This window comes from Phocoena phocoena, chromosome 10, assembly GCF_963924675.1.
Source record: "Phocoena phocoena chromosome 10, mPhoPho1.1, whole genome shotgun sequence".
Classification (NCBI taxonomy): domain Eukaryota; kingdom Metazoa; phylum Chordata; class Mammalia; order Artiodactyla; family Phocoenidae; genus Phocoena; species Phocoena phocoena.
In genome coordinates, this window is record NC_089228.1 from 10,288,068 (window position 1) to 10,308,575 (window position 20,508).

A 20,508-nucleotide genomic window follows, 5' to 3' on the forward strand; every position below is an offset into this window, starting at 1 on the left:
CAGGACGAGTTAGGTCTGAGAATACCAGGAAAGGATGCAGAACTTCCAGAAACAGAGGCTGCCAATGTAACATCACTCAGAGCTAAAGGGATGAGAGGAAACGTGGCCTTGTCACAGAAAGAGAGACATAGTGTTGCTACTCTTATCCAAGTGTTCTTCAAAACTATTTGAAAATGTACACAAAGTTGACCAAGTAAATCAAGTCCAATCTCTTTAGCCTAGCATGTGAGGCTCTCCAAAATAGATCCTCTCCATTTTTCCTTTCCAGCATTATCTTATGTGTTTAAATTACTGTCAGATCTAATTGCTTGCCGTTAGTTAGCTTAAGCCTATTTCCTGTTCCAAAATGCTTTAGTGACATATTCACTCCAAATAAAATTATTTGCCCCTGATTTTAGTTTCTTGAGTCTCAAACATTGTTTTAACCTGTGTCAAATGCCACTTCCTCCAGGAAGCCTTATCTGATACCTAATTCACTACCCCCAACTCCACTAAGAGTTTCTTTGTCCACTAAGAGTTTCTTTAGTATTTCCAGAACATATTTATTAAAGTGTGATTTTTATGACTGACTAGATCCTTGTTTATTCAACAATTTGGCAAATTATTTTATATTTAATAGATGCTTTAAAATGCATATGAAATAAAAGGGATCTCATGTAATCATCTTTTGTTATCTCTAGAGACGTGAAAACTGTCCTTGAAATCTACATTTATTGTGGTCACACATCTGACACTCTTCTCATCAAGAATCATGCCTATATCCTCTTTACTTGGATCTGGGTGGTCTGTGGGACTGCTTTGGCTAATAAAATATAGTGGAAGGGATGCTGTGACAGCTTCTGGACCCAGGTCTTGAGACAATGGCAACACTCATTTTCTGTCTTTTGTTAAATTTATTCTTGGAACCCAGTTGTCATGCAGTGAGAAAGTCCATGTGTAGGGGCCCACATGAAGAGGAACTATGGTCACCAGCCGTGAACCATCATAAACTTGCAAGCCGTGTAAGTAAGCTATGTTGGAGTTGGATTCTCCAGCTTGGGCTGTCGCTGCATGGAGAAGAGAGGAGTCATCCCTTTGGGGTCTGCTCAAATTGAAGATTGTGAGCAAAATAAGTGGTTGCTGTTGTTCAAATCACTAAGATTTGTGTGGACAATGGGTTATAAGCAGAAGAGACACTTGTCACTTCCAGGCCACAAATAGTAATAGCTGCTGTAATAGACCTTTTCAATCTATCTATTCTCCTGTCAAGAGGGTTTGTAGGAGACTTATATTGACATGGAGGAAACAAAGCACGGAAAACCCTAGATCCCCACTTAACTACACAAAAGGAAATTGTCCTGGAAGAGCACCTAGGCCTGCAGCAGGCTTTTTATTGGAAAGTGTTAATGCTATCGTGTGAAGCAATACAATTTAGGGTCATTTGTTACCATAGTAAAACCATGCCCCACTCCTGATTGATACAATATCAATTTCATTCTTCACAGAGAATCTTGAGAGAGTTGCAACTTAAAAATAGGCTTTCAAAACAAGTTATAAGGGAATAATATTACTTTGGAGAACAGTGAGGATTTTACAGTCAATGTACAAGTTAGGAGGGAGGAAGGAGCTGACTTTGCGCCTCCATGAATGTCCTTAATTGTTTCTGGACTATCAAATTCAACTCAAAAATAACTTACATGGGGAAACAGATGCAATATTTCTGATAAGTCATCCAAAAACAAACCAGAACAATCGAAAAAACCTTAAACTAGTACTTTGATTCTATTTGTTTTAAGACAGGAATTTTCCAAAAATAAAATCCTATCCCGAACGTTTTATTGAAACATTTAGAAGAGGCTTTGCTGTTATTTAAAAACAAACAACAGAAAAAAAAACCTCCCTACTAAAATTGTGAGACATTGAAAAGGGTGTCAGGGAGTGGTGAGAATGAGCTAATTAACAATTTTTTTTTTAAATGTGTAGAATTAAGAAAGTCCTGTATTTTCATAATGTTACATGATTATAATAAAAGTTATAAGTAGCTGTAATTTTAGACCAAAAAAAAAAGGAAGGAAAAATCTCACTGGAGATTTTCTCCTGGGGAATGAGATTCATGGTACTAATAAGCAACACGGACACTGGTATCCCTGATTCCTGAACTCTTGCTTCTCCTGCTCTTGCCTCCATTTCAATAAGAGGAATCTGCATTTACCCAGATATCTGATTTCCTGTTTTGGTGGGGCTTGAATTCCAACTGCTTTCCCCAGCACTGCACACCTACTGCACTCTCTGCTCTGCTCTTTACTTTGCTGATTTGTTGGGTTTTTGCTGATGTTGCTGTTGGATTTCCCAGAGCCTTGCCCTGAAACATATATAATTTAGGATTAAGTACTGGCTTAACGGTAATCTGTACGCAGTAATCTGTATTTTTTCCCTCTCCAAGATTTCCCTTGTTCTCAGCAACTTTGACAGCCTTGGACTCAATGATTGTTCCTGCTTGGGTCCTACTCTTACTTTGCTATGATTTGCAAAACACCCTCAGAAAAAATATCTGGGGTAAATGTGCTTTTCTTCCATGCTGGTTGTTCTCCAATGTTTTTGGCTTTTGTTTTTTGTTTTTCTTTCTTTCTTTTCTTTCTTTCTTTCTTTCCTTCTTTCTTTCCTTCCTTCTTTCTTTCTTTCTTTCTTTCTTTCCCTTCCTTCCTTCCTTCCTTCCTGCCTGCCTACATTGGGTCTTCGTTGCTGCGTGCGGGCTTTCTCTAGTTGTGGAGAGCAGGGGCTACTCTTCGTCTTGGTGCATGGGCTTCTCATTGCGGTGGCTTCTCTTGTTGCAGAGCATGGACTCTAGGCACACAGGCTCAGTAGTTGGGGCATGGGGGCTTCAGTAGTTGTGGCTCATGGGCTCTAGAGTGCAGGCTCAGTAGTTGTGGCACATGGGCTTAGTTGCTCTGTGGCATGTGGGATCTTCTGGGACCAGGGCTCAAAGCGGTGTCCCCTGCATTGGCAGACAGATTCTTAACCACTGAGCCACCAGGGAAGTCCATTCAACAATGTTTTAAATAGTTATTTCATACATCTTGTCCAGATTTTATAGTTGTTGTGTACAAAATACTCTTTCATGGCCTGAACTGGAAATATCCAAACTAACTTTATAATGTAGTCCTTATCTTTAGAGATATAAGTGAAATATTAATAGCTGATAGGAGATAATATTTGGAATTATCATCAAAATAATTTGGGGGGGGTTATTTAGGGAAGACTGGCCATGAGAGAGGGTGTTTCCTTCCCACAGTAAAAAGTTTGACCCATATAAGACAGGAAATACAAGGAGAATGGCCAGATAACATTTTTCTCCCCCTCCCTCCTCCAATGGACTGCTCCTAGACATAGTCTCTTTCTATCACTTCTCCCAAGGCATACCATGAGGCTGTGCCTCTGTAATTGAACAGTGACCTTCGTTATTATCTTTCACGGTTTGTTATAATGCAAACAGATAACACATCCCCTAGTATTGCTCCCATCCTTCTCTGTTTCCTTTCTCTCTTATCTCACTCTCACTGCCCTGGGTTAGCACTTTCCAAATAAAGCACTAGCACTAGAGAACCTCTTCTACTTTTCATTATATTTGTCTGAACAGAGATACCATAAGTGCATTTGTTTTCTTTGGAATTCTTAAAGATAATAATATATAGAAATAGATCTGTTTGAATTTGTGACAAAACTGTCACACGGAGATCAAGTAAAATTGAAATGATATCAGATATGTTGTAAGAAATTACCACGTACCATCGAATTTCTGTGTTTTACATTATTTAGGTAGAGAGGAAGCTGAGCCCTTAGAATGTTCAAAACCCTCCCAGCATTGCAAAGCTACTTAACCAAGGTTAAGTCTGGGACTCAAATATCAAATTCTGAGCTCTTAATCACTATGCTGCTTCTTACTATAACTTATATAATGTTTCTTATAATGCTTTCTATTATAACTAAATTTATATTCCTTTCTCATTTTGTTGAGTAAAATGGATACTTGGTTATTATGGAGCAATATCACAATGTTCTAAATAAAATTCAGCTGAATGGCATTATTAAAAAAAACTACTATAAAACTTTGTACCATTTTTAGGAATTAGGGGTTCAGAGCTAAATTAGATCTGATTTAAAAACAACAAATATTTGGAGTGTTTTGTTCCTCAAGTGTTCCATAGTAAAATTATCTGTTATACTTGAATCCACATGGCCTATTCTGTTGACTGCCTTCGCTTTCTACTTTTCCCAGACTTGAATTTCATGATCTGGGTCCAGAATGTCCTCATAATTCATACATTTGGCTCTTCTCCTCTTCAGGCAAGCAGCAACTGTCATACCTCATGAAAGCAGTCAGATGCACATCCTCAGACAGATCTAACCAAATTGGCTTCAGCAGCAGAAAGAAGTTCAGCTGTTTGCTCAGTGAGATTTAATTTAAAGCTCATGGGCTCATTCACCAGCACTTCGGTCACTGCAAAATTGCTTTGGATTTTTCAAAGGCTCTTTTATGAGACAAAATAAAAAATAAAGGATAGAGATATGTTCTTGAAATGTACATACATTTCAAGAAGTGTGTGTGTGTGTGTGTGTGTGCATGTATTTAAAATTTTAAGAAAACTATAACAACTGAACTAATAAACAGTGATGGAGGACTAATCACAGACACAGACTAAACATTCTTCCTTAAACTGGAACAACTATTCTGCTTGCTGGATGGAAGCTTGAATAAAACTGAGTTTTTAAGTATTAATGACTGATTGCTTTCATTACAAATAATATCTACAATGATTTTACAATTTTATTCCTCTTATGGACTTTTCTAATTTTTATATTCCCTTTTTTTTTTTTCTCTTTTTTTTTGGTAATTACACTTCTCATATGGGGTGACACTTGGGGTAAGTAGGATCAGAATGAGGTTATTCCTTTCTCTTTTCTCCTTCACAAAAAGAAAGATCAGGGGGTTTTCTATGTCATGTTTTCATACCCATTAAAACCACCACCATAGGCGCCTCAGCTGCCAAAGAAATCTAGAATTATGTAGCACCTCACCAACTGCAATTTCTCTCTATTATCTGCACTGTCCACTTGATCTCTGTAACAACTTTGAGGCAGAAAAGAATATTCCACTTACATTCCAGATTTTTTCTATGCCATCTCCCACATCTATCATTTATCCCCACTGGTAAGTCAAAAACTGTTTTCCTTTTTTGTGTGTGTGGTATGTGGGCCTCTCATTATTGTGGCCTCTCCCGCTGCGGAGCACAGGCTCTGGATGCGCAGGCTCAGCAGCCATGGCTCATGGGCCCAGCTGCTCCGCGGCACATGGGATCCTCCCGGACCAGGGCACGAACCCGCGGCCCCTGCGTTGGCAGGTGGACTCTCAACCACTGTGCCACCAGGGAAGCCCTCCTTTTTTATTTTTTACTCATTTCAGTTTTTAATTGTGAAGAAAGTTGAACATCTTATATTTTGTCATATGTTTTTTTCCTGTGAATTTTCAGTATGCTTTCCTCACATTTCTATTGGGATACAAGTCTTTTTTTTTTTTTTAACATTTTTATTGGAGTATAATTGCTTTACAAGGGTGTGTTAGTTTCTGCTGTATAACAAAGTGAATCAGCTGTACATAAACATATACCCCTATATCTCCTCCTTCTTGCGTCTCCCTCCCACCCTCCCTATCCCACCCCTCTAGGTGGACACAAAACACCGAGCTAATCTCCCTGTGCTATGTGGCTGCTTCCCACTAGCTATTTTACATTTGGTAGTGTATATATGTCCATGCCACTCTCTCACTTCGTCCCAGCTTACCCTTCCCCCTCCTCGTGTCCTCAAGTCCATTCTCTACGCCTGCGTCTTTATTACTGTCCTGCCCCTAGGTTTTACAGAACCATTTTTTTGTTTGTTTGTTCAGATCCCATATATGTTAGCATACAGTATCTGTTTTTCTCTTTCTGCCTCACTTCACTCTGTATGACAGTCTCTAGGTCCATCCACCTCACTACAAATAACTCAATTTCATTTTGTTTTATGGCTGAGTAATATTCCATTGTATACATGTGCCACATCTTCTTTATCCATTCATATGGACACTTAGGTTGCTTCCATGTGCTGGCTATTGTAAATAGTGCTGCAATGAACATCGTGGTACATGACTCTTTTTTTTTTTTTTAAACCCCACATTTGTTTATTTATTTATTTTTGGCTGTGTTGGGTCTTTGTTTCTGTGCGAGGGCTTTCTCTAGTTGTGGTAAGCGGGGGCTACTCTTCATCGCGGTGTGCGGGCGTCTCACTATCGTGGCCTCTCTTGTTGCGGAGCAAAGGTTCCAGACGTGCAGGCTCAGTAGTTGTGGCTTATGGGCCTAGTTGCTCTGCAGCATGTGGGATCTTCCTAGACCAGGGCTCGAACCCGTGTCCCCTGCATTAGCAGGCAGATTCTCAACCACTGCGCCACCAGGGAAGCCACTCATGACTCTTTTTGAGTTATGGTTTTCTCAGGGTATATGCCAGGTACTGGGGTTCCTAGGTCGTATGATAGTTCTATTTTTAGTTTTCTAAGGAACCTCCATACTGTTCTCCATAGTGGCTATATCAATTTACATTCCCACCAGCAGTGCAAGAGGGTTCCCTTTTCTCCACACCCTCTCCGGCAATTATTGTTTGTAGACCTTTTGATGATAGTCATTCTGACTGGTGTGAGGTGATACCTCATTGTAGCTTTGATTTGCATTTCTCAAATGATTAGTGATGTTGAGCATCCTTTCATGTGTTTGTTGGCAAACTGTATATCTTCTTTGAAAAAATGTCAATTTAGGTCTTCTGCCCATTTTTGGATTGGGTTGTTTGATTTTTTGATATTGAGCTGCATGAGCCACCTGTATATTTTAGAGATTGATCCTTTGTCAGTTGCTTCATTTGCAAATATTTTCTCCCATTCTGAGGGTTGCCTTTTCTTCTTGTTTATGGTTTCCTTTGCTATGCAAAAGCTTTAAGGTTTCATTAGGTCCCATTAGTTTATTTTTGTTTCTATTTCCATTCCTCTAGGAGGTGGGTCAAAAAGGATCTTGCTGTGATTTATGTCATAGAGTATTGTGCCTATGTTTTCCTGTAAGAGTTTTATAGTGTCTGGCCTTACAATTAGGTCTTTAATCCATTTGGAGTTTATTTTCATGTATGGTGTTAGGGAGTGTTCTGATTTCATTCTTTTAAATGTAGCTGTCCAGTTTTCTCAGCACCACTTACTGAAGAGGCTACCTTTTCCCCATTGCATATTCTTGCCTCCTTTATCAAAATTAAGGTGACCATATGGGCGTGCGCTTATCTCTGGACCTTCTATCCTGTTCCATTCATCTATCTTTCTGTTATTGTGCCAGTACAATACTGTCTTGATTACTGTAGCTTTGTAGTATAGTCTGAAGTCAGGGAGACTGATTCCTCCAGCTCCATTTTTCTTACTCAAGATTTCTTTGGCTATTCAGGGTCTTTAGTGTTTCCATACAAATTTTAAGATTTTTTATTATAGTTCTGTGAAAAATGCCAGTGGTAGTTTGATAGGGATTCCACTGAATCTCTAGACTGCTTTGGGTAGTATAGTCATTTTCACAATGTTGATTCTTCCAATCCAAGAACATGGTATATCTCTCCATCTGTTTGTAACATCTTTGATTTCTTTCATCAGTATCTTATAGTTTTCTGCATATAGGTCTTTTGTCTCCTTAGGTAGGTTTATTCCTTGGTATTTTATTCTTTTTGTTGTAATGGTAAATGGGATTGTTTTCTTAATTTCACTTTCAGATTTTTCATCATTAATGTATAGGAATGCTAGAGATTTCTGTGCATTAATTTTGTATCCTGCTACTTTACCAAATTCATTGAATAGCTCTAGTAGTCTTCTGGTAGCATCTTTAGGATTCTCTATGTATAGTATCATGTCATCTGCAAACAGTGATAGCTTTACTTCTTTTCCGATTTGGATTCTGTTTATTTTTCTTCTCTGACTGCTGTGGCTAAAACTTCCAAAACTACGTTGAATAATAGTGGTGAGAGTGGGCAACCTTGTCTTGTTTCTGATCTTACTGGAAATGATTTCAGTTTTTCACCATTGAGAACGATGCTGGCTGTGGCTTTGTCATATATGGCCTTCATTATGTTGAGGTAACTTCCCTGTATACTTACCTTCTGGAAAAATTTTATCATAAATTGAATTCTGTGGAAAATTTTTTCTGCATCTACTGAGATGATCATATGGTTTTTCTGCTTCAATTTGTTAATATGGTGTACCACATTGATAGATTTGTGTATATTGAAGAATCCTTGCATTCCTGGGATAAACCCCACTCGATCATGGTGTATGATCCTTTTAATGTGCTGCTGGATTCCGTTTGCTAGTATTTAGTTGAGAATTTTTGCATCAGTGATATTGGTCTGTAGTTTTCTTTGTTTGTGGTCTGTAGTTTTCTTTGTTTGTGATATCTTTGTCTGGTTTTGGTATCAGGGTGATAGTGGTCTCGTAGAATGAGTTTGGGAGTGTTCCTCCCTCTGCTATATTTTGGAAGAGTTTCATAAGGATAGATGTTAGCTCTTCTCTAAATGTTTGATAGAATTCGCTTGTGAATCCATCTGATCCTGGGCTTTTGTTTGTTGGAAGATTTTTAATCACAGTCTCAATATCAGTGCTTGTGACTGGTCTGTTTATATTTTCTATTTCTTCCTGGTTCAGTCTCAGAAGGTTGTGCTTTTCTAAGAATGTGTCCATTTCTTCCAGGTTGTCCATTTTATTGGCATAGAGTTGCTTGTTGTAATCTCTCATGATCCTTTGTATGCCTGCAGTGTCAGTTGTTCCTTCTCCTTTTTCATTTCTAATTCTATTGATTTGAGTCTTCTCCCGTTTTCTCTAGATGAGTCTGGCTAGTGTTTTATCAATTTTGTTTATCTTCTCAAAGAACCAGATTTTAGTTCTATTGATCTTAGCTAACATTTCCTTCATTTCTTTTTCATTTATTTCTGATCTGATCTTTATGATTTCTTTTCTTCTGCTAACGTTGGGGTTTTTTGGTTCTTCTTTCTTGCTTTAGGTGTAAGGTGAGGTTGTTTATTTCAGATGTTTCTTGAGGTAGGATTGTATTGCTATAAACTTCCCTCTTAGAACTGCTTTTGCTGCGTCCCATAGGTTTTTGGTTGTCATGTTTTTATTGTCATTTGTTTCTAGGTATTTTTGATTTTCTCTTTGATTTCTCTTGGTTATTTATTAGTGTATTGCTTAGCCTCCACGTGTTTGTATTTTTTACAGGTTTTTTTCCTGTAATTGATATCTAGTCTCATAGCATTGTGGTCGGAAAAGATACTTGATATGATTTCAATTTTCTTAAATTTACCAAGGCTTCATTTGTGACCCAAGATATGATCTATCCTAGAGGATGTTCCATGAGCACTTGAGAAGAAAGTGTATTCTGTTATTTTTGGAAGGAATGTCCTATAAATATCAGTTAAGTCCATCTTGTTTAATGTATCATTTAAAGCTTGTGTTTCCTTATTTATTTTCATTTGGATGATCGGTACATTGGTGAAAATGGGGTATTAAAGTTCCCTACTATGATTGTTACTGTAAATTTCCCCTTTTATGGTTAGCATCTGCCTTATGTATTGAGGTGCTCCTATGTTGGGTGCATAAATATTTACAATTGTTATATGTTCTTCTTGAATTCATCCCTTGATCATTATGTAGTGTCCTTCTTTGTCTCTTGTAAGAGTCTTTATTTTACAGCCTATTTTGTCTGATATGAGAATTGCTACTCCAGCTTTCTTTTGATTTCCATTTGCATGGAATATCTTTTTCCATCCCCTCACTTTCAGTCTGTATGTGTCCCTAGGTCCGAAGTGGTTCTCTTGTAGACAGCATATATATGGGTCTTGTTTTTGTATCCATTCAGCCAGTCTATGTCTTTTGTTTGGAGCATTTAATCCATTTTCCTTTAAGGTAGTTATCGATATGTTTGTTCCTATTACCATTTTCTTAATTGTTTTGGGATTAGTATTGTAGGTTTGTTCCTTCTCTGTGTTTCCTGCCTAGAGAAGTTCCTTTAGGATTTGTTGTAAAGCTGGTTTGGTGGCAATGAATTCTTTTAGCTTTTACTTGTCTGTAAAGGTTTTAATTTCTCCGTCAAATCTGAATGAGATCCTTGATGGGTACAGTAATCTTGGTTGTAGGTTTTTTCTCTTTCATCACTTTAAATATATCCTGCCACTCCCTTCTGGCTTGCAGAGTTTCTGCTGAAAGATCAGCTGTTAACCTTATGGGAATTCTCTTGTATGTTATTTGTTGCTTTTCCCTTGTTGCTTTTTAACATTTTTTTCTTTGTATATAATTTTTGGTAGTTTGATTAATATGTTTCTTGGTGTGTGTCTCCTTTGATTTATCATGTATGGGACTCTCTGTGCTTCCTGGACTTGATTGACTATTTCCTTTCCCATATAAGGGAAGTTTTCAACTATAATCTCTTCAAATATTTTCTCAGTCCCTCTTTTTTTCTCTTCTTCTTCTGGGACCCCTATAATTCGAATCTTGGTGCATTTAATGCTGTCCCAGAGGTCTCTGAGACTGTCCTCAATTCTTTTCATTCTTTTTTCTTAATTCTGCTCTGCAGTAGTTATTTCCACTATTTTATCTTCTAGGTCACTTATCCGTTCTTCTGCCTCAGTTATTCTGTTATTGATTAATTGCAGAGAATTTTTAATTTAATTTATAGTGTTGTTCATCACTGTTTGTTTGCTCTTCGGTTGTTCTAGGTCCTTGTTAAACATTTCTTGTATTTTCTCCATTCTATTTCCAAGATTTTGCATCATCTTTACTTCCATTATTCTGAATTCTTTTTCAGGTAGACTGCCTATTTCCTCTTCATTTGTTAGGTCTGGTGGGCTTTTACCTTGCTCTTTCATCTGCTGTGTATTTCTCTGTCTTCTCATTTTGCTTAACTTACTGTGTTTGGTCTCCTTTTCACAGGCTGTGGGTTCACAGTTCCCATTGTTTTTGGTGTCTGCCCCCTGTGGGTAAGGTTGGTGCAGTGGGTTGTTTAGGCTTCCTGGTAGGGGGGACTGGTGCCTGTTTTCTGGTGGATGAGGCTGGATCTTGTCTTTCAGGTGGGCAGGAGCACGTCTGGTGCTGTGTTTTGGGGTGTCTGTGAACTTATTATGATTTTAGGCAGGCTCTCTGCTAATGGGTGAGGTTGTGTTCCTGCCTTGCTAGTTGTTTGGTATAGGGCGTCCAGCACTGTAGCTTGCTGGTCACTGAGTGGAGCTGGGTCTTAGCATTGAGATGGAGATCTCTGAGAGAGCTTTTGCTGCTTGATATTATGTAGAGCCAGGAGGTCTCTGGTGGGCCAATGTCCTGAACTCGGCTCTCCCACCTCAGAGGCTCAGGCCGCACACCCAGCTAGAGCACCAAGACCCTGTCAGCCACACGGCTGCCTTCTCTCTCAACTTTGAAAATGTAAAGTCAGCTGGAAGAAGACAAGGTGGCTCTGAGCCGTAGGAGCAGAGATGGGCAGGAGGAGAAATCTCTCATTTTTTCTTTAAATAGACCAAATAAGTTCCATGTTCTTGTCTAGCTGGACCTTTGACTCTCTAACTGGTTTGCTTTCCCAAAATTATGAACTCATAGAGCCTGCAAGTTTTTAAAATCCTTTCTGGCAGTATAGGAATTTCTACATCTCTTATATTTCTTATTTCCCAACTTTTTTTTTTTAGTAAAATATCTATTGGTCAGCTTTTAAATTTTCCTTTAATTCCAAAGTAGATCATCCTTTTGATCTGAGTTTATTTTTTTTAACAAACACTTGTACTACCATCTTATCTACTCTTGAGATGCTACAGCAATACCTATGTCTTTCTACAGTCATGAAATGCAGTTCTGATCTTTGAACATGTCTCCAGCCAGGTGCTGGAATGCAGCTTTAACTGTGTATTTCAGTTATCCATGGTTTCAGTTCTCTCTATTAGATTCATTTCTTTCTAGCCTAGATTACAGCTCTAGCCAGGTATTATTTTAAATAACTGTTCAGTGATATTTAATACTCCTTAGTTTGTTGGTTCATTTGTTTCGTGCATATTTCCGGAGCATCCCCAGTGTCTATACTGGGCCAGGCACTGGAAATACACTGGTGAATAAGCCAAGATCCCTGCTCTAAAAAACTTTAAATTTTGCTCTGATTGATGAACTAAATTCAAACTGAAATACATACTGAACCTGAAATGCCAACCCCCTCTCTAAAGCATTATTTCAACAAATGGAAGATTGTAAAACATATTAACAATAATGTTAATAACAGTATCTAAGATTTATTGGATGCTTTTTCTGTTCTAGGCACTCTTCTAAGACTTTATGTGGAAGATTTCATCCATTTCTCACCATCGCCCAATAAGGTACCTTTTTAAAAATAAATTTATTTATTCATTCATTTTTTTATTTTTCACACACAATGTATTTTATTTTTACAAGAGATAAATAAACTGACACCAAGCACTGTAAATGGATGACCACAAAAAAGGAACAATGACTGCAATTACCAAACACAAAACACACTCGTACTATGTCATAATATTGACATTCAGTCCAGTAATCCTCCACTGTAACAGCTCCTTTACTTTGCAGTGAAAATTGATTTGTATATTTTTTGCCTCTGAGTCCTTGGGAATTTTTTTTTTATTCAAACAGAAAGTCACAAAAATTATAATCATCCTCATTTTGGCTGCACTGGGTCTTCCTTGCTGCACGCAGGCTTTCTCTAGTTGTGGCGAGCAGGGGCTACTCTTTGTTGCAGTATGCAGGCTTCTCATTGCAGTGGCTTCTCTTGTTGTGGAGCATAAGCTCTAGGTGTGCAGGCTTCATTAGTTGTGGCACGTGGGCTCAGTAGTTGTGGCTCGCGGGCTCTAGAGCACAGGCTCAGTAGTTGTAGCACACGGGCTTAGTTGCTCCACGGCATGTGGGATCTTCCTGGACCAGGGATCCAACCCATGTCCCCTGCATCACCAGGTGGATTCTTAACCACTGAACCACCAGGGAAGCCCCTAAGATACATGTTATAATCACTATTTTACAAATGAGGAAACCAGGGCACAGACTGGTTAAATAATCTACTATATGATCCACAGACGGCACAAAATATTTGTGAAATGTGCCATACCCTTGGCCAAATAAGTCGATCTTTGTTAATGAGGGCCAGGGCATTGGCATTTTATTTTAACCTTCAAAATGATTCTAAAGTGTGACCCAAATTAAGATCTGCTGCTGTTTCCGAATTTATTTCCCACCGCTCCTAAAAGGTTGTTGAGTCCTTGTCCCTTAAACATCAGCTTGTAAGTCTCTGTGATGGGAAGAAGAGCTCCTCTGTTCATTAAGACTTTCATGTCTCACTGTCAAATATGGGTGTAGATAATGAACTCCGAATTAGAAGAATAAACTTTTCCTCCACTCTCTGCCATGACAACGCAGGTATTCATCTGTAGGCAAGCTGCTTCTGCCTCTGAGGAACTCTACTGCCTCCTCTGTAAACTTGCTGTGAGTTTTTACAAGTACATAAATGTGGATCTCACCCTTTGGGGTTCTGCTTTAAGTCAGTCCATACTAGATTACATTGTAATGATACCAAATCTCAAGACATTACGACAAAGGTAATAATAAAACCTTCCCCTACCTGTAAAAACTCTTTAGGATTTTTGGTGTGAGTGGTGGTGGCAGAGAGTTAAAATAACACTGAGCTTGCTGGGTATGACTTCATTGGCAGTCAAAAATAGCAGGAAAAGGCAATTATCAGAGTCCACCCCTCCTGTCTCTTTTGTTAAAGATCAGCTACTCTTCCTGGGAGGCAGGTTGTCATGGCAATGGACGGATAAAGGGCATGACATAAGAATAATGGGCAAGAGATTATTTATAACCTCTTTATTAATGTCTTTTTTGGGCCAGGCATGGGGTATTGTATTAGTTATCCTCTCAGGAGACAAAGATGTTTCTCAACATCAATGAAGTCTCCCAAGAGACCAGCCTCTATCTTTTCTAAATTAATCCAGAAGCTTGAAAGTCTGCAACCACAAGTTGAGGATCATAGCACCAAAAGAATTGGTGATATCCAAGTTTCCTATAAAGGCAAAGAGGACTTAATGAGGCAGATGGGAAAATGTGTTTCAGGCAAACAAAACGAAACAAAACAAAACTAAGGCCCCACAGCACCACATCCCCACATGTCATGTTTAAAAACCATGGCAGCACATGAGAGAACATGGTACTTTCTGGAAACCATGTGTAATTCTGTATGGCTGGGTGGGCCAGACAATAGACCTCATATACCATGTTAGATAATTTGGACTTTATCTAGAAAAGCAATATTGAATTGATTTGTTCAAGATCACTCATTGAGTTGAGAGCAGAATATTGACAGGATTACTCAGAACTCCTGATTCCCAGGTTAGAGGACACAGGTCTGTGTAGACATATATACGCATATCTATATATAAATACCTATTTTTATATATACATATAATTTTATAACCATCTCAAATGGGGAAACATCTATATGAAACACCAATATCTCAATCTCCCTATTGAACCCATTAATGAGTTGTAGCATTCATTTTCCAAAAAGTAAACATCACTCACATAGATCCTCAACTTTCTGTCACTATCACATGCAAATCCCCTTTGAAGCTGAAAAATAAATGTACATCACCTAATGATTTTCCTCTTTTTTCTTTTCTCATTGCAAATATTGTGGCCTCTCCCCTGATGTTCTGGAGGCATTTATTTGCCTTTCATTTGCCTCCCTGCTGAGTCTTTACAACTTCAGTGATATCACAACGCTAGAACTACTGTGTTGTGGAAATTCCCATTAAGTCACTGTAAAAGGCAACTCTTTAAATTAAACATTAGGAACATATGTATAGTGTTTTGAAAGCCACTGGCATTGGCAAAGTAAAAAAACTCCCAAAATCTACCATTAGTCAAAAAATAACATTAGAAAATATAACACCAAATTTTCACATCCAGTTAATTTACTATTATAGGTTGATCCTGTCCCGATCCTGTCCCTTCTTGCTCCAAGATTTTTTGTGGTATTTTCTTATTTGCTTTTATTTTCTTTTCTCTTTTTAAAATACTTTAAATTTGTTCTTCATTGTTCAACTTAGTTCAGGTCTTTGCTACTAGTTCCTCCTATTCGTGCCTGAGTTTATCAATCCCTCATTCATAATAGGTATAAATGTTTCTACTCATCCACTACACGTGACAAATTTATAACAAATTGCCACACTGTTTTCACTTGCAATCATTCCAAGGTATTCAAAGATCCTATATGGGATGAAATATTTAAAGGAGAAGGTAGGTTGAATTGTAGGGACATTAAGCTAGAAAGAGCAGTTGTGCTCAGACAAGTGCTCAGTCTAGTAACAGCATCTATGGTAGGATGATCACAGTAATTCTAAGCAAAGTCTAGAAATTCAGACTGCAGGAATCAAAGATCTTACTTGAGAAAATGAATAATCAAGTGTTTGGGGTCTTGGTAGGATTTAGGTAAGATCTAAGTTAGAGATCTAAACAACATATATGTTATTTATAATGAGCTCCAAACCATATATGTGTCCTGTCTGGACATGAGTTTCTCTCAGACCAACAGTCACTTGAACCAAGAGGTGACATTAAGTGTAGGAGGACAGGATAGGCAATGGGAAAGGTACTGGCTTAAAGGCGCTAGCTACACAAATCAGTTATCACTCGAGCTCACTCAGTAATGTGTTTTTCCTTGTAGAGTAACCTATTCAGATTTCAAGGTATGGCAAATATGACCCCTCTGATATGCCCAGGGAGGTTATACACTCAAGACTCCTGTGTACTTATGTGTATCTTTAAGAGGTACAGACACAACACTCATTACTCTCTCACTGACTTTGGGCTTCTTAAGAGCAGCTGTTGAACTTATGAATTTTTTTTTTTTATTTATTTGTTCTTATTTTTGGTTGTGTTGGGTCTTGGTTGCTGTGCACGGGCTTTCTCTATTTGCGGCGAGCGGGGGCTACTCTTCGTTGCGGTGCACGGGCTTCTCACTGTTGTGACTTCTCTTGTTGCAGAGCCCGGGCTCTAGGCATGCAGGCTTCAGTAGTTGTGGCGCGCGGGCACACGGGTGCACGGGCTTAGCTGCTCTGCGGCATGTGGGATCTTCCTGGACCAGGGCTCGAACCTGTGTCCCCGGCATCGGCAGGTGGATTCTTAACCACTGTGCCATCAAGGAGGCCCCAAACTTAGGAATCTTTATACTGCATCAAGACCATGATTTACAGATAATATAGAAGATGCCCCTCAAATAGTTGCTGAATAAATAATGAGATGATTGAGTAGCTTTGTGAAATTACGCAGCTTCTTCTAAACCTAGACCGAAGTTTCTCAGAATCTACAACAGCCCAGAAAACACGCAGTGTTTAAGGTAAATATCACCATGGCCATATATATTTCTTCTAACTTCTGACTCCATTTAAAGAATCTAACACTCTACCTTTTACCTCCTATGTTTATGTGAGACATTTTAACACATTATAAGAAAACTTAAAATACTGCATGTAACTGTGGAGAAGGAAAAATAATTATCCCTCTACCTTTCTAGGTTTTTGACTGAGATGCCCTTATAATAAAAAACAGATTAACAGGAGAAAAACAAACAAAAGTTTAATATCTACCTCCTGTGGACATGGGAGATACCCAAGAAAACTCAGTAACTCCTCAAAATAGCCCAAACCATCAACTTAAATTGCACCTCCAGCTAAAGACAAAAGAAATTGTAGGGCTGGAGGGGGGCCCATCAGCTATGGAAGGTTACCAGGATAAACACAATAAACAAAATTTAGGTTGTTATGCAGATTTAAATCCTCATCCTCTCTACTGACAAGAGTTTCTAGAAATTTAGAGTCATCCTTCTCTTCCTGGTACAGAGAGAGACACCCTTACAAATGGAGATTTCTCTTATAAACTTAAATGTCTCTTACAAAAGGGCAACTTCTACTCAGTTTGTAGAGCTTTTCCTATGACATTTCTTAAAAATAATCAGCCTAGGGCTTCCCTGGTGGCGCAGTGGTTGAGAGTCTGCCTGCGGATGCAGGGGACACGGGTTCGTGTCCCGGTCTGGGAAGATCCCACATGCCGTGGAGCGGCTGCGCCCGTGAGCCATGGCCGCTGGGCCTGCACGTCTGGAGCCTGTGCTCTGCAACGGGAGAGGCCATAACGGTGAGAGGCCCGCGTACCGCAAAAAAATAAAAATAATCAGCCTAAAATGATTCTTATGTCAAAGAAGCTTATTTTGGGGTGACTAATTCTGCCTCCCCCCATTCATGGCCAAATCTACAGAAAATGACACGATAACAGAAATACCTCATTTCTTCTTCAGGTAGGAGGGCAAGATGTTGGACGGTCCATGAGCTCAGGCAACAGACCCAAACTGCCTGGATTTGCTCCCCAGCTCCACCAAATACTTAGCAAACGAGACCTTGGGTGAATTAATCACCCTCTCTGTGCATTAGTTTCCCCATCTGAAAAATGGCACTCAGCTCATAGGATGAATATAGCATCTAGAGCATAGGATTACTGTGGAGATAAATAAACCAAGGCAAGGAAAACACTTATCACAGAGCCGGGCACATAGCTTTATATGTTAATATTCCAAGTATAAGATAAAGTGAGAGCAACATTTACATTTTATTAATTATTTCCCACATTAGGTGTATGAGAAAGTCCGCCAACATTTTATAGCATGCGCTCATTTTGTAGACAAATTTTCAACAACTGATGATGGTCTATAAGACAGGTGCTGTGAGAACCAAAGGCTTTTAGCTGCCCTCTTTCCTACCCAACTCCTGCTGGGTACACTACCTGATATGTTCTCCATTTGGCAGTCAGAGAATTGATAGCGCAACAAAAAACATTTTTGTTAACTAATATTCTGTATTAGTTCTCTGATGAAAGAAACAAACAATTCATCTGAAACTAATTTCTTAAGGATATTATGGTAGGAACTGTATCTATGGGAGACTGTCAGAGTGCTATAAACAGAGCTAAGCTTCCTAAGGAGGGAATACAGTGATTTTCATTAACACGTAATACTGTCCAAATTTTCTTCTTTATGGCAGTGTGACTGGAAAAAGGAAGGTCTAAAAAAAGGTCTAAGTATTAGAATACCCACAATTTAGCCTTAGGTTTTCCATGGTTTAGCAGTAGCAGGGATGAGTGTATGTAGAAAGTCCCAGTGGCAGCCCTAGCCTATTGCTTGCCACTCAGGATAAGCTCAATCCTGGTGGCTGAAGGAATAAACTAAGGCAAGTCATTTAATACTGAGGTTTCCTGAACTGAAAAGAGAAGAGATAATACCACATTTGTATTGCATTGGCAGTGACATGAGAAAATAAAAGTTTCATAAACACAGGTGCTATTAAAGCATTTAAAATTTCTCTTGTTTCTCCATCACCGCATACATAATACACTTTTCATTTACAGGGTTTACTTGATAGAAAATTTTAGAAATTACTTTATGGGTTGGAAGGAGGTCGAGAACCCAGATATCACAAAGTAAATTCAAGTCAACCTTCAGCCCTGTCTAGACATGCAGACCAGGTTTTAAAAAGCAAACTTGATTTCAAATCTAAGAACACACGTCTAACTGGTAATGGATCTTGTTATGGCCAGTCCACATGTAGTCATCATTTATAAACTAACACCCAAATCTTTTCTTTTCCATCCTTTCATTAAAATAACATATCTGTAAGACAGACATGAATAGAAAAGTTCACAGCTGTAGTAGCACTAGTTACTGTGTTTTTAGTATAATGATGATGATAATATTTAAAATGTCAATGATAATAAGTTAATACTGAACAATCACCGACTCCACGCCAGAGGCTGCTGTGCCCTGCGGGGTCCTCGGACATCAGCCACCCCTCTTCTTCCTTTCTCAGTGAGGGTGGTCTCTGTTGTCCCTGTTCTCTGGCCCACGGGTAGACATTTGATCTAGGCCTGCCTAATCTGCATATTTCCCTCCTGGCAAATTAGGCCTGGGGATTTTCCTACAAATAATTAGAATGAGAAATTTCTCTTTTTCTTTAATTTGACCACTGGGAGGGTACCAGTCTGACTTGCTGCCATGCCTTTTCTCACATCACAAGAAGAACCTGCCTAGAGATAAAGCAAAGGAAACTAGGGCAAAGAGAAAAAAGAGATTTCTGATTCTATTCTGTGAGCTCCTGGAACCAGCCATATCTGAAAGCCAATTCATCAGGGATGTTTAAGTGATGTGAGTGAATAAATCTCCCCTTTTACTTAAGTCTCTTTGAGTCAATTTCTGTCACTTACAACCTAAAGATATTTGTACTTGAGCTGTTGGACCAGGTTCTCAGGATCATCCTCCTTCCTTCTCAATATATATTCACCAGCCATAACCTGAAACTTAAATTTCCGGTTGTGTGTGTGTGTGTGTACATGTGTGTGGTGGGGCGGGTGTTAAACGAAACTAATTTAAAATTCTGTGATAGAATACAATTTGAATATGTGATGCCACACAAGCATAAGCCTTATAGTGAATTCCAAAGTGTGACTGAATTCTGTAAACTAAGTCAGACTCATAGAATAATGGTTTGGTTTGTGCTCTGATACTAAAGCTACAAATTTTAGCAAGTCACTGTACTTCTGTCATCCTCTGTTCTTTCACTTATGAAATAGAAGTAAGAATAACAGTCACTTCACATGGGAATAGCAACAATCCTGGCGATGACCAGCTAGGACACGCTGGACAATACCTGATAGCCACTCCGGCAGCGTTTAAGAGACAAAAAGCACTGCCTACCTCTAGACCTAGCCGCCTGTCTTACAGAGGAGAGTGAGGAGATTTATCAAGGCTCGTGGAAGTGGCCACAAAACTGGCCAGAGGTTCCCTAGGTTTTTCTCTTTACTGTGTTTTTGCATTCACTTAATCCACACATAATATTTATTTCTTATCCCTGGTCTCTCAGCAACACCACTGTTCTGTGAGCTACCTGGGAGTTGCTTAAAATGCTATTTTCATTCTAGCACTGAAGGAAATGTTAGTCTTCACTCTCAGATATTCTGATTTTGAATCTGGGAAAAAGTCCAAAAATTTGAATTTTTAATAACTATGCCCGGTATTTCTAATGCTGGTGATGCACAGACCACACTTGGAGAAACACTGAGTCTAGCCCATGAAGACGGTCAAAGAAACATAATCCCTTTTCTCTTGGGTTATAATTATCCCATTTGTAAAGTGTTTTGATTTAAAACTGAAATGTATGGCCACATGTGATGCAAAGGTCCCTGGGAAAATGTTTATGTGAAAATTTCCCTATCCAGTGCACAGTATAAGTGGAAGTTCCATAAATAAAAACTGCCTATACTTTGGGAAACATATGAGGTGAGCATTATCATTCCCTTTATGTGGCTAATGTTAGAGACCAGAGAAAGTGAAGTGA